Genomic DNA, 23,884 nt, shown 5'->3' with positions numbered 1-23,884 from the left:
TTCCTCTGTAAAAACAAAACAAAACAAAAACCAAAATACAAAAAAAAAAACCACATAATTACAATTTTCTAGGAAAATATTCTCTTGTGTTATGATAGAAATAGGAAGTAGTAACTTAGTTTGTTAATTGAATTGTTCATTGTGAATCTCACATGGAATATAAAAGCTGAAGGCAATAATAATGCAAATGACAAGTGCAATTAGTAGGTTACATACCTAGAAATGATCAATTCTGTAAGACTCACTTCAATGCAATTTACAAAAATGGTTAGCAATAATGTATAAGAAATTCAAAAGTTTTATATAAATCTCTTGTCCTATTTGTGTAGATGAATCACAAATTAATAATTCATTTCAAGCTTACAATGTAAATGGTAAAACAAAATTAAGTTGTTGACGTAACCATTAAAGTTCTCTTGTAAGTTTCTATAATTGCACAAAAATATGACCATGATTTATAAAAGGTCTCTTGGCTTTCGTTCTAAATATTTGTCAATTATCAAAAATCAATATTGATTCTGGAACCTGTGTAAGAAAAGTCATCAGACAATATCTATTGCAAGTCACAAACTTTCATGAATAATACCATGGCTGTATGATGTTGGAGACAGAAAAAAGGAAGAAATTGACTTTCACTCTTTGTAATTTGACTCGATTTGTGCTTTTTAATTACTCCAGTTATTTTCTAATAGTTCGACATTATACTGATTAATTTCTAGCTACAGAGTCTTCAAAAGACTGTTAAAAACCTAACTTTCTGAAATTGCTGCTTTTTTCATTTTAGCAAGCACCAAGAAACTCATAAAACAAGTTTATTCATGTCAAACTTTAGATTAAAAACAGATTGATCCTTTTATGTGATAAGAGATTTGAAGCAAAATGAAGTCACCTCAATTATCATTGTCCCTAGGTTTTATTGTTCACTACCCATCTAAGATAAATAATTAGCTAAGCCTTCCAACTTGCAAGTGATTCACACATTTAAAAGTCTATAATTTTCTGCATTTATGCCCCCTTGCTGGCACAATTAACGTTTATTGACAGTAAATACTGTAAATTCCTTTTTTTTCCCACAGAAATACTTGGTGCTCTGTAACTGACAGGTGGCTTTACAAATTATAAAAATCTTAAGCACAACAGGAATATTTATGAATATTTTAACAATAGCATAGAGTTAGGCTGTATGATAAAAACAAACTAAAATAGTTTGGTATAAAAATAAATTATTTCTTAATGATGTTTCTTTTTGAGATAAAGAAAATACATTTAAAAAAGAATTAGGGAAAAACCAAAGGCAATACTGATAGAATGCAAAAACAATTTGAGTATCACCTCTATTCAACGTTATACAAAATACAAACATTTTACTGATATTAACTAGACACTAACAGTAAGATGTTTTTGTAATTTTCCTCACCTATCATAGGTGATATACATACTACACATACACACACATACACCCACACACCTATGCATGTATATATGCACCATATTTTATATTCTGACTACTGGGGATGATAGTGATATAGAATCAAAACATATATTTAGAAGGAAGCATCTTTATAAATACAATAATAAAATTCACACATTTATGGAGTACTTAGATGTTTGGCTTTCTGCTAAGTTCTATAGAAGATATACATCGATTCTCTGTCAATCTGTTATATGCAGTGATCATTCTATCGTACTGATAACATAGTGTATCCATTTGATTGGGCTAGCTAGGACTCACTGTTATTTCACTAAGGACAAATGAGACAAATAGACAAAACTAATCAGAGTTCTGAGAGGAAACTGAAGTGGAGACAAAAATTAGGTCTTGGGTTATATTTTAGAATTAAAATAGTTATAAAAAACAAAGGAATTTTATTATTCCAGAATAGTGGGGTTTAAGGCTCAGAGACATAGGGTAAAACAACTAAACCAAACGACTTAGTAGGTGGAATAAGTGTATATGATTGGAATAAAAAAACCAATAAACTAGAACAGAGGATTTGTAATGCTGACAAATGAGGTAACAGAATGAAATATTGATTACTCTCAAAGGATTTTTTTAAATTTAAGGCATAGATAATATATTATAAAAAGGGCAATTCCTTTTCTATTTCAACTAAATTTCTTAGCTGTTTGTGTCTTAGTCAATATAAAATATAATCATTCAATAAAATTTTAATTGACCTCACTGTTATTATTGAAATATTTACAGACACTAATAAAAAGAGCTGTACATCTCTTTAAAATCTCATTTATAATTCTGGTTACATGGCATGTAGAATAATCATGGAATATAGAAAGTGTTCATTTCAAGAGAAAACTCCAAACTTTTCCACGCTGACTTAAAATATGCCCCATGTTTATTTGCTAAAGGGATCAGAACAATAATTTTACATTTTAACAATAATTACATGATGATAAAACTACAATTAACAGTTTTTAAAGCCAAATTAATACTATAAACTCTGTTTCTTATTAGCAGAAAATAAAAAATACTTTCATACTATGTTTTCAGTTAAACACATTACTTTGTCCTTAATATTTTTCTTTTTCTTTTTAATTTATTTCTAAGGGAGAGAGAGAGAGAGAGAGAGAGAGCGAGCAGAGGAGGGTCAGAGAGAGAGGGAGTCACAGACTGAAACAGGCTCCAGGCTCCGAGCTGGCAGTCAGCACAGAGCCCGACGCGGGGCTCGAACCCACGAACCGCGAGATCATGACCTAAGTGAAAGTCGGACGCTTAACCGACTAAGCCACCCAGGCGCCCCTTTAGTATTTTTCTTTAAGGGATGATGTCATTTTCTTTTGGTGTCATAGATCAGAAAAAGCTATTTCCCATAGATTCCCATTCACACATCAACAGAAAATATTCGAAAGTTAAAACTAATTAGAGTAATTCATGAGGAGAACACTGTATACCTGAAACTTTTTTAAATCACAGATTAATGCTGTTTCTTGTCTATTTTTTTGTAATACAGGACAAAATAATCAGAACTTGTAGAATGGGTGAAGAAAACTTGTAAATATGTGGTACAAACACTTTTCTCAAAGAATTTGAAACACTAAATTGAACCGTATAAGATGGTGAATATTTGAACATTATTTTACCTAGAAAAAAGGGAATTTCATATAGTAAAACCTAAAAGTAGCAAAGTATGTGTAAGATCATATAAAGCACTTGAGCATGAAACAAAGTAGGAAGCAACATCCTGACTCAATATGGAAACCTGTGGAGATCTCACAAATTCCTAGTCTTCTGCACATTCACTGGAGAAATGGAAAGAACCGATCATTTTAGTTATCTTCTTCTGTTTTTGGTTTTCCTCCTGGACGCCCTGTTTCACTGTCAGGGCTGCAAGGCAGGAGCTGGAGTGAGGAGCATCAGAAGCACTGAGAGAGAACACGGTGAGACCAGCTCTGCTGGCATCTGTGAGGAGCCAAGGCTACCAGGCCTGTCAGGAGTTTCCACAAGCCCTCCTGCCATTTTGAGATTTCCTCATCACCCTGCTCAAAAAAGATGTCTGTACATCCACTATCTGTTTCAATTCTTGATTCTTTTCCAAACTTCTGTTGATGCACTGGCCACCGCCCCCTTTCCCTGCCTCTCTCCTCTTCTGGGCTGTTGCAGTGTCCTTGGTCTTTGGCATCAACTCCTTGAAACTCAATCTTCATGACTCTTATCAACATCCATGGGCAGCCAGGTCCCACTCACCGGCCTATGGGACTTTACAAACTCCTGCTCTGAATTCACATCAAAGCGAACATTTTCTTCTTCCTGGCCTCTTGATCTCCTTCTCTGCCTGGAGCACCCACTCGAGGCTGCTGCGGGGCATGTACTTGTTCAGAAGCTGGTAGTTCACGTCCAGCAAGTCCTTGCCCCACTTAAACTTCTGTAGCAAAATGACAGCAAGTTCCAAAGGTGTAGAAGGTGGCAACAAAAAAATTTCCCCTGGGAACAGTTTGCAGGGCCAGGCATAGTTCACAGGGCTGGAAGCCACCTAGAGGGTAAGCAGCTGCAATAGACTCTCCACTATCTTCTCCGCTCTGGCACAGGAGCAGTCCATGACAGGAAACTCTGACTGTGTCACCAGCTGCCTATCTCTGGGGGACATATGCGGGCCACTCATGGGGCTGAGCACAAGGCTGCTGAAACTGTGGATGACGCACAGGCAGCACACCACTCCCAGCTGGGTCAGCTGGTGGCTGATGCTGTGGCAGGGTCTCAGTGGACTGGCTACCACAGGGCCAGCATGCAGGGCAGGCCCACTCGGCCCAGGCCACCATCATACCAGGGGGCCTATGGCTTCACACAAGTAGCAGCCCTGGGGATGCCCTTCAAGGCCATCTTGTGCCCCTGCCCAGCTTTGCTCCTACAGTCCAAAGGCCCAGAGTCCCTGAAACTCCAGGAGAGACCCTAAGCAGCCACTATGATTATCTTCTAAACCAAATAACTCTAATAATTCAAGTAGTCTTTTGATTAACTCAAAATCATTCACAATGCTGGATAAATAACTCTAATAATTCAAGTAGTCTTTTGATTAACTCAAAATCATTCACAATGCTGGATATAGATGGATCCCTAAATAAAGTTTATATATATTGATTTGATCAGAATTCTTTTCCACTTTAACTCTTAACTCAGTTACAAACACATATACATTTAGATGACAGTATGTTTTTGTTTAGGATTTTATGGGAGATAACATAAATGGGAAAATTCAAAAAATATTTTCTATATGTATAGTTCTTGTAGAAATTTATTTTGGTAAGTTTTTTAATAAAGTTTTAATTTCCAGGAATTATAATTTTGGATTTTTTTGAGAAATAGCTAATGAAAGACCCATAATTTAAAATATGAAGTTGAAGTGTTTAAACATTAGTACATCAAATCAAAACATAAAAATAAGTACCATAAAGAAAATATTAAGATCATTATCAAATAAAATCTATTCTGGACAAGATAACTCTATTTTTTTTCTATCTTCACAATTAAATAACTGTATTTATCCAACAATTTCACTTATTTTAACACATTCACATTATTTTAATCTTTCTGTACCCTATATATTTTCTTATGATTATTCTTGCAATCTTTGCAATGTTCATGTTTTTTCTTAGTTCCCAATACTCTGTCATAGTGTTAAGTCCTGATTAGTTAAATATTCAAACTAGAAAAGTTAAAGTATAGGTTGTAAGAGAGAGAATCTGAAAGACAAAGAGGTATGAGAGAGAAAGGAGTAGGGAAGAGGAGTCAGGAAGAAAAGAGAATGAGAAAAAGGTTTTTTCACCTTTATTAATGAAATGCACAAATTTTTATCTGTCTCTCAAAGTAATCAGAATAGTACCTAAAAGATAGATATGCTCAGTATATATTTGTTAAAGACAGCTTTTGAGGAAGACACATATTGTGAGTTAAGCTTAATTTAAAGAAGAACAATAGTAGAATCAAAGTAATCATTTAGAAAATCCATGTAGTAACTCCATATTTATATTTCAATGCCCTACTCTATAAATATGACAGAAAAAAGACAAATGTGAAATGTTATAAAACATGACAAACAAAAAACTTGTTTAAAAAACCCTCTAATTTTTCTCATAATTTGATCTTGAATAGGAAAAGGTGGTAATATTAACATAAAGTACAGGTAACAAAATATCTTATCTCTGATTTTCAAAACATGAACTTAAGGGGCGCCTAGGTGGCTCATTCAGTTAAGGGTCCTACTTTGTCTCAGGTCATGATCTTCTGGTTCATGGTTTCATGCCCAGTATTGGACTCTGTACTGACAGCTCAGAGGCTGGAACCTGTTTTGGATTCTGTTTCTCTCTCTCTCTGCTCCTCCACTGCTTGCACTTTGTCTGTTTCTCTCTCTCTCAAAAATAAACATTAAAATTTTTTAAATAAAAAATTAAGAAATAAAAAATATCAATTTTATTTGGGACATCCTGTTAGAAGCAATGATTGGGCATCTAGATACTATTTTTGAGCTCACACTGCAAGTATTTAATTGGATTAGTTTTCCAATAAGCAATCATTGAGAAGTTATTACTGTGAATATAGAAAAGCCATTCTAAATGTTCTATAGTTATATACCAAGAGACTTAGGAAAGAAAAATTGCATACATAGCAAATCCTTTGTATCTCTGTCCCGATGTAAAGTGATATTGAAGAGAATTGCCTTAATGACAGTACATTGTGTAAGGAATTTAAAAGCTTTATTATGGGTACCCTGTTTGCTTCATCCTTAGCTGTCCACTATAAGTCTCAAGACCTTTCAACATTTTGTAAATAAAACATAAGTAAAGGGGGCGCCTGGGTGGCTTAGTCGGTTAAGCGTCCGACTTTTGCTTAGGTCATGATCTCGCGGTTCGTGGGTTCGAGCCCCGCGTCGGGCTCTGTGCTGACTGCCAGCTCGGAGCCTGGAGCCTGTTTCAGTCTGTGACTCCCTCTCTCTCTGACCCTCCCCTGCTCACGCTGTCTCTCTCTCCTAGAAATAAATAAAACATTAAAAAAAATAAAAAAAAAACATAAGTAAAGTATATGCATTAAAAATATTTATCTATTATTGTTCAAGAGACTTGGAAAAATCTGTCCTGACCATTAGATTAAATGGATCTATAGAATGTATAAAATATTTGTTTTTTTTTTCTAATTTATTATAGATTGGTATCTCCTCACTTGTCATCCAATTTCTTTATTGGATTATCTTAACAAGAAAGGGGGTATCCTATTTAAAATATTTAGATGATGTTCCCTTGCAAAAGTAAAAGCGGTTGATAATAATTTTATCTGCTTCATAGAAAACATAATTTTGCTTTAATAAGTCATAACATAATTATGTGCAGTGCTGGGACTAGAAACCATTATGTTAAACCAAATCACATTAGATTTTGTGATTTACTTTAAAAGGAAATTTCAAAGAACAATGAGTATCCTATTTGTGACTATTTGGTGTCTATTAGTCAAAACTAACCATCACACCCTAACATAGTTTTCCATTAGTCTTCCCCAGAGAGTTAATGGTAACATCATCTATCTACATACTCTAACCAAAGAGCAAGAAGTCATTCCTATTTGTAACCCAATCCACCTACAAGTCTTATCAATTCTAGCTCTAAAATACATTATGAAACAGCTACATTATTTCCACATCCATTGATATGTTCCCTTGGAGTAAAGTGAGAATCTCCTGTTTGTGAAATTTAAAATAAATAAAAGTGTGCCCATTTAAAGCCCTACAATTGCTTCCTCTTGCAATTAGAATAAATGAAAATATTTGCTGTGATGTATAAATAGTATTCTATGGTCTTTTTTTGGACTCCTCTTTGACCTCATCTCCTATCTTTCCTTTTGTTTACTTTTCTTCTTTGGACTTTTTTCTGTTTCATGATCATGACTAGCTTATTACTATCTGAGAACACCTAGGCAAAGCCCTACCTCAGCAGACATTTTGTAGAATCTAGTATCAAACACTCATGAAGTTATGCTTGAAGATTCCTAAATTGTTTGGCCAGAGCTCTATAATATTCATTGTATTACTGTGGAAGTGTGAGAATAAGCCTTCAGAGAGCTTGTTAGTAGGACAATCAAAGCAAAGTCCTCTGATAATGCAAACGTTGCTCTGATCAGATCTGAAACTCAAAGGCTCTAAATTCCTTTCAGTACTATAATCAAGTATGAATTATATAAGTGAAGGAGCAAATGCAGACTTTTATAGACATTTAAAAAGTGAGCCAGCAAAACAGCATTTGTTGATTCTGGAACTAATATGAATCACATTGTTTTTAAATTGTACTATCTAAGCTTGTTTTCCTACAAAAATGTTCAATTACTTGCTAATAAAACAAACAAATTTTAAAATATACCAGTAGATCTATGACAACAAACACATTGACCTAAATTACCTAACATTTTTATTTTGCTTTTTAAGTGTTCTGTAATTCTAATGTGATTTGAAGAATACAAGTATTCTGAAATGTCACAGAATATAAAATGTATAAAATGGCAACTTAGTCTATCCATTTTTTTTAGATGCTTGTTAATTTTGCCCAATGTGGGTAACAAATGAAACAGTACAGTTAATGCTAAATCATTGTATTTTCTATACACTATATTCCTTAAGGGTTTTGATTCAGCTATAGAAAACCAACAATCCAGGCAGAAAATTTGCAAATGGGCCTGAAACTCATATTTTCTCCAGTGAAATCATCTTATAATCATTTGCAAGAACTGAACTTTTCTACAAATATATAGATCTGCACATGGCAAAATTTACAACTATATAAACATACACAGCATTCAGATTTAAGTGATAAAATAAGGATAACATCAATGCAGAAAAATAGTTATATATAATTTTAAAAAGAAAGTTTATAAACTTAGAAAAGAGGTATGACATCAGAAATGGTATGATTTTAAATATAATTTTAAAAATCACATGGAATGCCATTTTATATGTGTATGTGTATATATATTCTTATTAAGCACATTTTTAAAACAAATTTTTAATGTTTATTTATTTTTGAGAGAGAGGGGATGGGGAAGGGCTGGGAGAGAGGGAGATGCAGAATCCTAAGGAGGCTCCCGGCTCTGAGCTGTCAGCACAGAGCCCAACGTTGGGCTTGAACTCCCATATTGCGAGATCATGACCTCAGCTGAAGTCGGACACTTAACTCACTGAGCCACCCAGGCTTATAAAGCATATTTTTTTAATGAAGTCAACTGTTAGATTCAATCTTTGTGGGACAATTTAGACTGTCATACTAACATAATAAATTTTCATATTATAATCCTGTTTTCCAGCTTTTGCACTACACAAGATCATTCCATCCCTTAAAGATTAATCCCAAGACCAACCACACTTAGATACCACCTCACACCAGCCAGAGTGGCTAAAATGAGCAAATCAGAGGACTCCAGATGCTGGTGAGAATGTGGAGAAACGGACACTCCCCTACACTGTTGGNAGGGGACGGTCAGAGAGAGAGGGAGTCATGGACTCTGAAACAGGCTCCAGGCTCTGAGCTGGCAGTCAGCACAGAGCCCGACGTGGGGCTCGAACCCACGAACCGTGAGATCATGACCTAAGCGAAAGTCGGACGCTTAACCAACTAAGCCACCCAGGCGCCCCCAATAGCATCTATTTAAAAACAAAACAATATCCATATAACTGTTTAAGGTTGTGAGATCTTATGATGAAATCTAGGACTTTATGGGTATATAAAGGACATTCCTGGGTGTCTGCTCTTATTAATACCCATCCTTGCAGATTTTAGGTCAGAATTTTTAGTTAGGAAAGAACCTCGTATATTTAGATGAGGGTGAAAGATGCCTACTTGCAGTGTTGATGGTCTGTCCTGGAGAGAGGTGGAAGAAAGTTAAGTTAGAGAGGAAGATAAAGGGCTTCCAGAAAATAGGTAACTCAATCTCACAGAAAATTGAGAGTTGGAGCAATAAAAATTAGGAAATTAGTGAAATTCTGCTGACCTCTAACTATGCTTCTCTCTTTAGGTTTTGTGAACTCAAATCATTCTTGTATCCCTAAATGGATACTACTGAACAGTTTTAGTTATAGCCAACAAAATTTTCCTATTACGGCTGATCCATATAAATGGTTTATATGAATCTATAGACCATATGCCACAATGGAAAGGAGGCATACTGAATCTGTTAAGTGTGAATGCAAAAATACAGAATCACCTTTCAAAACCAATAAATAATATTCATAAGTGATCATTTCCACCTTTGGAAATTGATACTATATGTCCCGTAGCTCAGCTGTCGGGTTGTTCTTTGATGAAAGAAACCCTAATCTATTCTTGTATTTCCTTTATTCCATGGTTGGTGCTTGATAATCTACACTGCCTATTTTAAAATTTACTGAATGTCTGAATTAATAAATGATTTGGTGTCATGGCCCATGCCTTTTCATTATATCCCTCAATGTTTTTTCTGACTCAATTTGTCACCAATTTCTGAAAAAAACCCTCAGTTAATCATTTTTACCATGTACATATCCCAACTTAGCTCACGTCTCATAAGGTCTATTGCAACAGCCCCCTCAAATGTAACTCTTTCCTGATTTGTTTTCTAAAATATAAAAATCATTGTTATTCCCTACCAAAACCAAACCAAAACAAAAAGCAAAAACAAAAAAAGTTTGATGACTTACCATTTCTTCTAAGATAAAGTTTAAATATTCCCTATAAAGCACATAAGTCCCTTTAAAATCTTCTCTCAACAATTTTTCATTTGATTTTTAATCATTCTGTTATATGAACTGTTTGATCTAATCACACTGCATGGCTTCAATCATGTCAGAACATGCTATGTTATTATGAAAAGCAGTATAACATGTGGTTAAGGGCCCAGACGTTGAAGCCAACTTGCCTAAAGCCACACATATATAAGCTTACTACAGAAGCCAGCACAAAGTTGACATATTACAGCAATATGGTAACTACTCCTGTATACAATCAATTTTTTCTCTCTCTGCCTGCTTAACCTACCTTTCTCCTGTTCTAGGGTATGCATGTTTACTCTGTAAGATGTGGCTTCAATGCAACTTCATCTAACATGGTATCTCTAGCCTTCCCAGTGGTCATTCTATAATAATCGCTGCATCTTTATTGTAGCATTTTATCAGCTAGGAGCATTTATGGAATGTTTACATTTTTTTCTCTAACATTCCAAATTTGATTTATTAGACTGTGGAGGCTAATTTGTTAATTTAGTAAACCCAGTACCTAGGAAATTGCCTGACACATAAGAAATTTTCAATCAATGTTGGTTGAACTAAGTTAGGTAAAAGTAAAAAATCAAAAGAGCAAAAATTAAATCACATTGCTTAAAATAAAAAAAAAACATTGGACAAAAACAATAACCTTAAGCTCCAATATGTATTTACAGTTTTATATTATGAATGTACATATTGTATTTCTCTAAGAGTATTATGAAATATAAATTATGCTGGAGTGGCTCAGTCAGTTAAATGTCTGACTCTTGATTTCAGCTCTGGTCATGAATTCACAGTTTGTGAGTTTGAGCCCCACATAGGCCTCTGCACTGACAGTGGGGAGCTTGCTTGGGATTATCTCTGTCCGCCTTTCTCTGCCTCTCACCCATACACACTAACTAACTAACTAACTAACTAACTAACTAAACGTTTTATATATATGTGTGTCTGTGCATGTGTATATATATATATATATATATATATATATATGTAATACTAATATATTTAGCAAATCTCTTTCCTTTGCAATTTTAAGCTCTCTTTAGTAGTTTATTCTAAAAGTAGCCCTACATGGGGCACCTGGATGTCTCAGTCAACTTAAGTGTCTAACTTCAGCTCAGGTTATGATCTCATGGTTCACCGGTTCAAGCCCCACATCAGCTCTGTGCTGACAGAAGCCTGTGTCTATTCTCTGACCCATCTCTCTGCTGCTCCCTGGCTCATGCTCTGTCTCAAACTCTCTCTCTCTCTCTCTCTCTCTCCCTCTAAAATAAAAAAAAAAAGAAAAAAATTAAAATTGCTCTACAGAAACCTCTTTAACCTGATGTTTACACCTGCATGGAAGCCAAATGACTTATCTGGGTGGACTATTGACTGTAATTCCTTTGAGAGATTCCTAAGAGTATCTGTGACTTATACCAAGTCATTCAGTAAGAGTCCACTGCCCTCTTTGAGATCTGATTTTTCTAGGACACTTCTCAGTACCAATCATCTCATTTTTCTTTCTCCATATTGTTTCCTGTTCATTCCTGTCTCTTGCACCACTCATTCTGGGATAAGCTATATGATTCTAATAGAATTTCTAAAATTTTAGTTAAAAAATATTCCAGGAGCACCTGAGTGGCTCAGTCGGTTAAGAATCTGACTCTTGGGGCGCCTGGGTGGCTTAGTCGGTTAAGCGTCCGACTTTCACTTAGGTCATGATCTCGCGGTTCGTGGGTTCGAGCCCCGCGTCGGGCTCTGTGCTGACTGCCAGCTCAGAGCCTGAAGCCAATTTCGGAGTCTGTGTCTCCCTCTCTCTCTGACCCTCCCCTGCTCACGCTGTCTCTCTCTCTCTCTCTCCTAAATAAATAAAAAATATTAAAAAAAAAAAAGAATCTGACTCTTGATTTCACCTTAGGTCATAATCTCACAGTCATGGGATTGAGCCCTGCATTGGGGTTCCTTCTGAGCATGGAGCCTTCTTGGGATCCACTCTCTCCCTCTTTCTCTATACCCCACCTCATCACATTCTCTCTCTCTCTCTCTCTCATGCTCTCTGGTTTTCAAGATAAATAAATAAACATTTAAAAAATTCCATTGGTGAGGATATGAAGAAAGGTGAACCCTCTTGTACTGTTGGTGGGAGTGATACAGTCACTCTGGAAAACAGTATGTTGGTTCCTCAAAAAATCAAAACTAGGATTATCCTATGGTCCAACAATTGCATTACTAGATATTACCCAAAGGATACAAAAATAGAAATTCAAAGGGGCACAGGCATCCCATTGTTTACAACAGAAATATCTACATTAGCCAAATTATGGAAACAGCTCAAATGAATAGATAAAGGATTATATAAATATATATAATATATAATATATATTATATATATATATATACCACATGTGTATACATACAATGTAATATTACACAGCTTTAAAACAGAATGGAATCTTGGTATTTGGCATTTGCAATGATGTGGATGAAGCTAGAGAGTCTTTTGCTTAGCAAAATAAGTCAGTCAAAGACAAAATGGGGAATTTAAGAAACAAGGTAAGTGAGCAAAGGGGAAAAAAAAAAAAAGAGAGAGAGAGAGAAGAGGCAAACCAAGAAATAGACTCTTAACTATAAAGAACAAACTGATGGTTACCAGAGGGGAGGTGGGTGGGGAAATGGTTGAAATAAGTGATGGGTATTAAGGAGTGCATTTGTGATGAGCACTGGATGTTGTACGGAAGTGTTGAATCACTATATTGTACTATATGGTATGCAATTAATATTACACTGTACGTTAACTAACTGGAATTTAATTAAAAACCCATTTTTTTCCATTTAGTATTTTATAGATTGGGGAATAAAATACAGACTTTTTTTTTTTCTTCACTAAACTATACCGTGAAAAAATTTGTATCTGTATCTGCATCTCCCACCTGTATCTCCAATCTGTATCTCCCATCCGTCCAACCCCTGCTCTAGAAATCACTGATCAATTCTGTGAACCTGCTTTTTCTTTTCTATTTTTTTGATTCCACACAAAAAAGCAATCATATGGTATTTGTCTTTCTTTGTCTGACATTTCACTCACAACTTATTCATTCATTTAGGTTGTTTCCATATCTTGAGTACTGTAAATAATACTGCAATTAATACAGTGATAAATATATCTTTTCAAATTATCTTTTGGTTATCTTTGGATGAATATCTAAAAGTAGATCTGCTAGATTGTGTGGTATTTATATATTTCATTTTTTGAGGAAACATATTGTTTTCCATAGCAGTTACACCAATACACATTTGTACCAAAAGAGGCTTCTCTTTTCTACACAGCCTTATTAATACTTGTATTTGCTTTTCTAGCAGCCATTCTAACAGGTTTGAAGTGGTATCTCACTTCTGTTTGACTTGCATTTCACTGATGATTAATGATGTCAAGCATCTTTTCATGTGTCTGTTGGCCATATAAATGTCTTCTTTAGAAAAATGTTTATTCAAATCTTCTGCTTATTTTTAAATCAGGTCTTACAATTAAGTTTTTAATTCATCTTTAGTTAATTTTTGTGGATTGTGTAAGATAGTGGTCCAGTTTCATTCTTTTGCATATTTCTGTCCAATATTCATAAATTAAAAAGAATATCCTTTCTCCATTGTACATTCTTGGCTCACCTGTCATAAATTAATTGAATATGTATGTATGGATTTATTTCAGGGATCTCTATTTTGTTCTATTGATCTATGGGTCTGTTTTTGTGTCGATACCATACTGTTTTCATTACTATAATTTTGCAATATAGCTTGAAATCATGGAGCATGATGTCTCCAGCTTTGTTTTTTGTTTTTTCCCAAGATTTTTAACTATTCTGGGTCTTCTGTGTTTCTATAGAAATTTTAGGATTGTTTGTCCTAAAATTCACTTGATCATAATGTATGATCCTTTTAATGAATTGCTGAATTTGTTTTTTTTTTTTTTTTTTTTTTTTTTGAGGACTTTTGATGCTATGTTAATCAGAGCTATTGGCCTATAATTTTCTTTTCTTGTGGTATCTTTATCTGGTTTGGTATCAGGGTAATGTTGGTCACATAAAATGAGTTTAGGAGTGTGACCTCCTCTTCTGTTTTTTGGAAGAGTTTGAGAGTAATTGGTATTAATTCTTTGAATGTTTGGTGAACTTCACCAGTGAAGTTTAAGTCTTAGACTTTTGTTTTTAGGGAATTTTTTTTTGTTTGTTTGTTTGTTTAGAGAAAAAGAAGGCATGCAGGGTAGGGGTAGAGAAAGAGGGAGAGAATAAATCTCCCCATATGCCTTTTTAGTTTTAGATGTTTATAGTAAATAAATATAAGATTTAGTGCTGAATTGAAGGAGATGTTTTTAAAGAGTTAGAAATCAAGTTTCTTTTAGATCAATATTTTAATATCAATCAGCAATATGTACTAATAGACTGACGCAAAGTCACTAGCACTTATTGTGATTCTATGATAACCTTGCAATACATATGAAGCACATAAACAGTAGAACTACAAGAGAGTTTTCTAAATCAGAGCCAAACTTCTATTTGCAAAGGGCCGTCCCAAATGTTTTAGGTAATTTTATTACAGTGTCTGTTGTGTACCCAAACAAAACAAAATGAAACACATATATTCTCAGTGTTTACTTCTGTGAACTTCAGTAACATCAGTGAGATTTCCTACATCCATGTCTTATAAAATAAAGAATATTGAATTTTGATCAAGAGCACCCATGCTATACTGACTTTCATTGTCTGGGACAGTATAAGGGAGGTATTCACTTATTCGGCAACAAGCAACTATTACCTAACATAGAAAACATAGTGCTAGACCCTTACATGAAGTTATTTAGGAATTGGGCTGACCTTTAACAATTCAGAAGTCTTGTGGGAACATAATTATAAATACCATATCATAGTGTGATTAGTGCTATGATGAGCGCTATAATCAAAGTTGTATAATATTTTAGTAGCATTAGACAGAAAGTAAATGATTTCTGGAGAAACTGTGAAAGGCAACTATAAAGGAACAAAATCTGGACAGAGAAGAAAAAAACTACATTGGAATCTAGGAGGTTTCAGTTCAGAATTCTTCAAGCTATCAAAAGATATTAGTATTTACTATATACTGGGACCATGTTTTCCAGTAGCAAATCAAATAATTTGATCTGTGCCAATGGACTGAGAAGACACTACTCCTTTATCATTTGCTCTCTAAAAAAAAGTGGTACCTTGATAACAAGGAAAAACCTTTAATAATGGGTCATTCAAACTATCGTGGGCTAATTTTAGAGCATGGAGCCATATCTTTATGCACGTAGTACACCTATATAAAATGGCATTTCTGAGCAGTAAGTATAGGATAGCATTTAAAACCTCACTTCTAAAATGAATACAGGAAATCTAAATTAAGTAAAAGCTCTGTAACCTGTGTTTTCATTCATAAACAAAGAATATAGATTTTTATTGCAAATAACTCTTTAAATTCTACCTAAAGAAGTTACATTATGGTGACTATAATTTCAGGTAACAGCTATGCCTACTAGTTACTCTTCCTTCCTAGGTAACACAAAACCTAGTAAATACAGATTCATAAGACATGTGTTCACTCTAATATAAATACACAGTATGAGAGAGAAGAGATATCCAAATGGGGGAAAGGTACTAAGAAATGAACACTCTACAAGAAACAGGCCTGAAAAAAAAAAAATCACCATTTTAAATAAGCACACATTTAAATATTATGCTTTGTGAAGTCAGAAACACATTTTAATAATTGCATTTAATAATTATTCATGAATGAATTATTAACTCTCTAGACTAAAAATATCATTCCATGCTTGCTGAATAACATTTTCTCTATAGAAAGCTAAAACCTTTCACATCATTAATACTTCTGTAAAGTCTTAATATTTAATCTTATTATAACTAGTGCTTTGTTTGTTAGAACATTTCCACATCACAAATTATAACATTCAGACTCATGAATGAACATAATATACAGAGAAAATATTGTCAATGAATTATTTTGCAGTGAGCCTTATAGTAAAATTTTATGAATATCAATCTAAGCATTTGCATGGAAGTCTATGCAACTGTCAGCTAAAAAAAATGGGCAAGAGACTTTTCTTTTTAATCTATCTTGAGACCACTGGTTATTCTGAAAATGTGGGATTTTGTTAACATGATCTGAGTTACAAATATAAAATTCCCCCCAACCTGCAGAGAAAATAGATTCTTAAAGAATCAGAGAAGTTGTTTTTGCTGTTGTTGTTTTGTTTGTTTATTTTTTTTCTGTTCTGACCTGGTAAAGATGAGTTCAGAGTCATGTATATGTTAGACAGCAAGTCAACATATTTTAAAAGCTACTATGCTATCATAATTGCCCACCAAAAATAAATAATTATCCAAATCCAGTTAGAAATAATTGCTGTGTATTTATTTCCTATACTTTTCCTACTACAAATGTACTTTCCAAGTTAGTGATAAAATTTTTATCATGTGTATGTTGATTCATTAGATTTTACTGACTTTTCTGATAAACTTCTTATGGTAGACAGAAACTAGATCCACTTTGATAATTGGACCTACAATATAGAGAACATTTCTTAATTAGATAACAATGCAAAGTATACAATTTTTAAATGACAAACTCAAATATTTAACCCCATTTGTGGTTGTGCTTTGAAATAGACCTGTCATTAGGTGAAATCGTAATTGACCTCCTAATGGATTTTTTTTTTTTATGTGATGTGATAGCAAGAATGATTCAGCCAAGGAGAAAAGAGTACAAGAATGAATTCTGAATTGTAGTTGGAGTTTCATCTACATCTTTCTTTTTCAACATAGCAGTTTTGAGATTTTTCTCTCCCATCTCTCAGAATCACACACACTCGGAACTGGAAGGACTCCAGAGAAAATCTATTGCAACTCTTGGCTGATGTATCAAAAACCTAAAAATGTGTTAAACACATGTTCATCTAGAAATTTTCTAAGAATTTGTGGTGAGGTCACTAGCCTCTTGCAATTTTAGTAAATTCTATCATAGAATTTAATATTGGATGAAGTGTCAGCATAAAATTCTATATCTTTAATTTCTCTCCATCCTATAAAAATGTACAAATGTAGAATATAAAACATTTCCAAAATTTTACTTTTATGTGATTTCTACCATTTATATATATCCATACATCTTTCCCCCAAAAGTGTTGCCTATTTTCCACAACTTCTTATTTTCACTAACTATATATAGCAGAACACCTTTTCTTTTCAGTCAAAGTAGGACTAGCCAATTCTTTTGTATAGCTGCACAACATTATAAAGTAATGTGTACTTTCATTTATTTAATCATTTACTTGGGGATGAGAGTTTGGTTGTTTCCAAATCTCCACTATAACCAAAAATTTTTCATACATATATTTTTGCCCAGTGTATAAAGTTTTCTGTGGCATAAGTTCCAGATGTTGGTACCCTGGCTTCCAAAATAATGTATTAATTACAACTCTCAGTATATATGAACAGGCATCAGAATCTTCACTCTGAAGAATTTTGGAGACAAATGGTCATAATTTAAATCAAGACTTTAAAGTCATATCGAATGACTTAAATATAATGCTATCTTTTGTCAAAAATAAACATTCTCATTGTTAGTTATATTTATATAAAGACAAAATTGTATATTTTGATGTCAGTCTCTAGATCATTTTTACTCAGCTAATAAGAACCCCTTAAAAATCTGATGAAATCATTGAGGTCTATCATTATTTTTCAGTTTATGTTCAACTTTATTCTTCTCCTACCCTATCTTGACCAACACACTTCTTACTTCCAGAAGTTTCGTCATTTTTAAACTAAGTCTTAATGTTTATGTGATTGCTCAAAGCTATGTCTTCATACAATACATTTTAAGTTATTTGGCAAAGGTGAAATTTCTTCCCACACCAGGTAAAAAGTAGGATTTGATCATGTATCATTTTTGTGTCCCTACTCTTAACACATTCTATCTATATAATCCCTTCAAGGGATCACTAGAGTGATGCCTTAGGGCAGGTAAGTCCTCTCCTTTATGAGTGAATTTCTGATCTATTACCTGGTACTTATATGCCCTGCCATATATTATTAGCACAAAGAATCCTCTTAAGCAGATTAACCATCCTCTATTCTGTACATGAGGCATTTTTTTTTACTTAAGTCACAAAAGTTCAGCTATTTCCCTCTGATTACAGAATTATGTCATATATTATGTTGTGTGAACATACAAATCACTTCTTTTACTTTAGAAAAATATATCCACCAATCAACCCCATAATGTGTCTAATTTCCAAAATAATGCTTTGCACCAATAATTTTCTAAAAGCACATGATATCTGCACTAAATTTCCAATGAAATACCCACTCCTTAAATTACAGCATGCAGTGTCATGCTTAAAATACAAATGCAAATTCAAAGTAAATAAAATGTGTTTAGTGTAAGAAACATGCAGGTCACATCTTTTCCAAAGCAGACATATCTGCATTTCTTTGGTTGTTGGTTATTAATATTTCATTAATTTTCAAGCTATTGCAAATTCCCCTTGAGATATCATTAATAAAATACCATCCAAATCAGCAAGATTATAGTCAAAGTAGCCAAACTACAGAACCCATTTAATTGCCTAGAAATTTTAAGAGTGCTGAGCACTTGCTTTAATTTAAAGAACTGAATAATCTGATGCTTTGATGATTACAAAGGTTCTTTAAGCTTTCTCTGTTTTGTTGGTAATTTTAATTATTTCTCATACTTTTCCCACTTAGATGCATTCCTTTAGTTGCCATTTCAGAATAATAATGAGCAAACCAAACAAAAAATGAGTACATAAATACTTCTGAAATAAATTTAAGAATGAAAAAAAATATATAAGCACTTAACTTTCACAGTATCAGCCTTTTTCATCTCACTTTCCCCAGTGACACATACAATTTTTGATCAAGGAATGTAGCCAACAAATTAATATCATTAAATTTTGCCATGTTAAAATTTCCTGCACTGCTCAGATTCTCTCCCCACTCTGACTATCAATTTTGCTGATTTTGAGTAATTCCTTGCATACACAAGTAGGCATTTTGGATTTAGGTGTTAAAGCAATCCTTAAATTATCTCTAACCCTATCTCACTTATGGTCATGCTCCTGATTACACCACATTCATGTAAGGAATGGCAAGGTAGAGAAGGAAAATGAAACACATTTTTGCCATTTTTTTCATATGTGTATGTATGTTGGAGTGCTGTTTGTTTGGATATTCTATCAGATTACATACAGAATTTAAATTTAATTATTTTTAGTTAATAAATATTTTCCCTTATCAACATGCTGTTTTTCTGGATAATTCTTAAAGTCACTATACTTAGTGAAACCAGTCACATAAGTGTTCACTTTAAGATTACATTTATATGAAGATCAAGAACAGGAAAAATGTATCTATGTTGATAGAATTTAAATAGTGGATACTATACAGGCAGGTATTGGCTGGCATGAAGGAATCTTCTAGAGGTGATGGAAGCACTTTGCATCTTAACCTGTGTGTGTATGTATATTTGTGTGTGTGCCTGTGTGCGTGTGTGCACCTGATACTTAAGATTGGTGTACTTTCTTTTATGAAATTTATAACTCACTTTAAAAATTTATACTTAGGGGCACCTGGGTGGCTCAGTCAGTTGAGCATCTAGCTATGGCTCAGGTCAGGATCTCACAATTTGTGAGTTTGAGCACTGCATCAGGCTCTGTGCTGACAGCTCAAAGCCTGGAGACTGCTTTGGATTCTGTGTCACCCTCTCTCTATCCTCCTCCCCCACTTGTGCTCTGTCTCTGCCTCTCAAAAAGAAACAAATGTAAATAAAATTTAAAAACTAAAATTTAAACCTAAAGCTCAATTTTAAAATTTGAATCTCAGTTTTTTTTTTTTTTTTTAAATATAATACCTGGAAGAAATACTGAAAAAAGTTCAAATGAAAGAGAAATTTCAATAAACTTTTGTATCCACTTCCTTCTTTCTGTTTCTACTGTTTCAGTTCAAGTTCCATTTATTCCACACCTTAACCATTGAAAAGCCTACTGAGGCAAAGGTTCATAATTTGTTCTCCCTGATTTTTATATTTGTTAACCTCTCTTTGTTAATGGCATGACGGCTGGAGCTCAAGCATCCTTATTGGACTGACAGAATTTATGTGCTGAGGATGAAGCAGTAACTAGATAGAAGAACTGTAGGGTCATAATGTTCATACAACCATAACACCTTTAAAATAACTACCTCTAGATTTCTTTTACTTAAGAGAAATATNATATCATTGATTTTTTTTTTTTTTTAAGACTATATCAGATCATGTTTTCTCCTCCATTAGAATTCCTTCTTCTCTTTCCAGGGATACTGCTATTATTCCAGGCATAATAATACTTTTAAAGTTTATTTATTTATTTTGAGAGAGAGAAAGAGAGATAGAGAGGGAAAGAAGGTGAGAGAGAGAAGCAAAGAGAGAGGGGGAGAGAGAGAATCACAAGCAGTTTCCACGCTAACAGTGTGGAGTCTCGGCATAATAATATAGCTGTTATTAAACAATCATGTTACAAAAAAGATCACAAAAGCTGATTCTACATTTTTAAATGAAATGCCAATTTGCATAGGAAATGAAAACATGAAGACAGCCACCAAAAATAAATACTTGTTGTTTTGGGGTTATGAAATAATGGATAATATTGTGTTTGTATTGTATTTTTCTGAATTCACTAAATTATTACAATAAGAATTCATCACTGGAGTAATTTAAACAAATGACTCCTTCAAAAATAAGAGACTAAAACCCTCTGCGGTTTCATAAAACTTAAATTTCTCTTATCATTTAAATCTAAAGTCAGTTCCATTCATGACAGTAACAAATCGAAAATTGCTACTTCTATTCTAATTATTCCTCACTGTTCTGTAGGCTTACACCAATAAACTAAGGAAAGGAAAAATAAAAGATAATATAAAACTTGGAAAGACAGATGTTGATGTCACAGAAAACACTGAAAATGTAATTAATAAACTAATAAAATGCAAATTATTTGGCATGGTGATAGAATTCACAAAAACATGCAGAAATCAAAACTTATTATATCACATCAAAAACCTAATTTCAAAAATTCCATTAATAATAGATGTAGAGATTTACAGTTTTTAGAGAGAATATCAAGTTAGCAGAGAAGAAATCAGCTAATAAGCGATGTTGAGAAAATTATTCATTTTGTATGCTGTATCCTTGCATCTTTCACAAACAAGACAAGATAAACATTTAAATAATTAAAGCAAAAACAGAGAAGAAAATGGATAAAAGAATTCTGTAGCTTTTGAAATGAGACAGCATTATTTTACCAGATAAAGTAAGTAATATTCATTAAGTCCTTAGTTATAGCAGGCCCTCTTCCAAGTGATTTTGCATCTGTTGAGTTATGTGTGCCCTCTCAACCTCTGTGAGAAAGGAACTGATACATAAGAGAGATACAGACCTAAGGCACAGAGAGCCTGAGTCATGGTGAATTCTGGAGCCAATATCTTAACCCAATCTATACAGTTCAAGATTCTGTACTCTTAGCTATATTTCTGACCTTCAGTAGCCACCTATGAAATCATTGACAGAAATAATTAGTTAACATATCACACATTTCTGTATACAAAAAGACAGCATAAAAAGTTCAATTCCACCAAGAAAAAAAAAATTTGCAGCACACATGATAACAGAACAGTAATCTTAAGGAGGCTTCATAATTGAGTAAGAAAACATAATTCAGTGAGAAAAACACCCCATGGAATAATAAGCAAGGGACATAAATAAGTAATTCTTAAAGTAATATGCATGGATGACGACCAAATAAGATGTTTAACTTCATGGATTATCAAACATTCGCAAAATTAAGCATGCTGAGATGTGGTATTTTTCATCTATTACACTGGTGTTGAAATGGTTGCTATTGCCATTTTGGCCAGGGTGTGGCAACACAGGCACTCTGATGTACTGTGTTAGAAGGACAAATTTATTAGACTTTCTAAAGGGCAGTATACAATAGGTACCTATGTAAAATGTGTATAATCTCTATGTGGTTAGAGTGCCCTTTTAAGTATTTGGCCTAATTAAATAAATGGAAAATGTAGTTGATGACTGAACTTTGCAGTAGTCATATGTGTAAAAGTCAAAAATAGAAACCAGTTAAGTGTACATCTTTTAGAGATAGGTTAATCAAAGTATAGCACATTTCCCCAATGGAAAGCCATTCAATCATATAAAAGGAGAACATTTAGACTTATAATACTATATGTGAAGAAGTCCATGGCATACTAAGGAACAAAAATATTGTTACATATCACTATAGATTGAATGATTCTATTTATGTTAATATGCATGTGTATATGTTTGCTTTTTAAAGTCAGGAAGACCTCAGAAGAGTCTTATCACTGATTGGCTCAGACTGGGGTAGGATGTCAGGTGGTGGGGTGGGGGTGGGAAAAGATATTATAGAGGAGAGTTACATTTCTACTTACTTACGACTATAGTGCTTTACTTTTATGAAAACAAAATTACTTACATAGATTTACAAAAAAACAGTAGAAATATTTTCATCTAAAAAAAACAAAACTAAAAACATGTATTCCATAATACTCTTTCTTCCTTCTTCCTGCCATTCATTATACTCAGTGGCTAAAACTGATTCTTAATGAAGGTCCGCCAGAATTCTTATATTTATGGATCAAGATTTCATTCTTGTATCCACGACAGTGCATGTTTTCTTCTATTCCTAGAATGTTCCTCTTCCCAATTCTGCCTATCATAAATTATTTAACAGTAGCTATTCAAAATGCTAGTTAAGTGATTCAACTTCTTTTCTCTTGTTTTTCCATGCAAAGAGAAAAAAATATTAGAGACCTCAGCACAAAATGATAATGTATTACACTAGTCTTTGTATTTATATGTTTTGTCTCAGAAGCTACAGGCTACTCAGGAAGAATCTTATATATCTTATCCTTCTGCCATGTGAGTCCTCAAGCATCTACATGCAATGCCCATAAAAGGCTCACTGCATTGCCTGATTGACTAGACAGAAGCTCAACTGATAAATGAATTGGTAATAAAGGTGACTGTTTTGCTAATTACTGAAACAGATAATTTATCTCCAGTGAGGTTTGCCCTCATTTCTTCTCTGAGAAAATGGTTATTAACATTACTTTCATAAAAACAAAAGGCACAGCAATGCTCTTAATATTTAAATACATTTAAGATAAAATAATGCCCTAGGGAAACATATTCAATGTTAATGCAGTGGTAAAACTGTCTTTAATAAAAGTGTATTATTACTAAAATTCTTGTCAAGCTATCAAGGTGGAGATTCTGAAGTTCTTAAAACTGTTTTAACTGTAGCCACCTGACTTCAGGTCTGAGGTTATAATGCTATATTCAGGTACCAGTTGAAGCAATTGAAGAAAGGGACAGAAAACTGAATCAACATTTAGCCAACCCTTATGCAATTTCTCTTCACATTTCTTATACCACAACTATTACCTAATACCTTATCATCTCTGCATTGGTTTGTAATGCCTGCTGATCACCCTTCTGCCTTGCCCTCCTGCAAATAAATAAACAAACAAACATATATATATATATATATATAT

The 23,884-nt window shown here is 33.6% G+C and overlaps 1 protein-coding gene across 1 annotated transcript in view; it reads right to left on the bottom strand.

Annotated features, from left to right (window-relative positions):
* The window catches only part of ERBB4 (erb-b2 receptor tyrosine kinase 4), an 830,995-nt gene that overhangs the window by 427,730 nt on the left and 379,381 nt on the right, over nucleotides 1-23,884 (bottom strand). The gene's annotated exons all lie outside the window — the stretch shown is intronic.

Source organism: Crocuta crocuta, unplaced genomic scaffold, assembly GCF_008692635.1.
Source record: "Crocuta crocuta isolate KB4526 unplaced genomic scaffold, BGI_CrCroc_1.0 scaffold160, whole genome shotgun sequence".
NCBI lineage: Eukaryota > Metazoa > Chordata > Mammalia > Carnivora > Hyaenidae > Crocuta > Crocuta crocuta.
The sequence above is the reverse complement of the archived record's forward strand: the minus strand, read 5'-3'. Positions and strand labels throughout refer to the sequence as shown.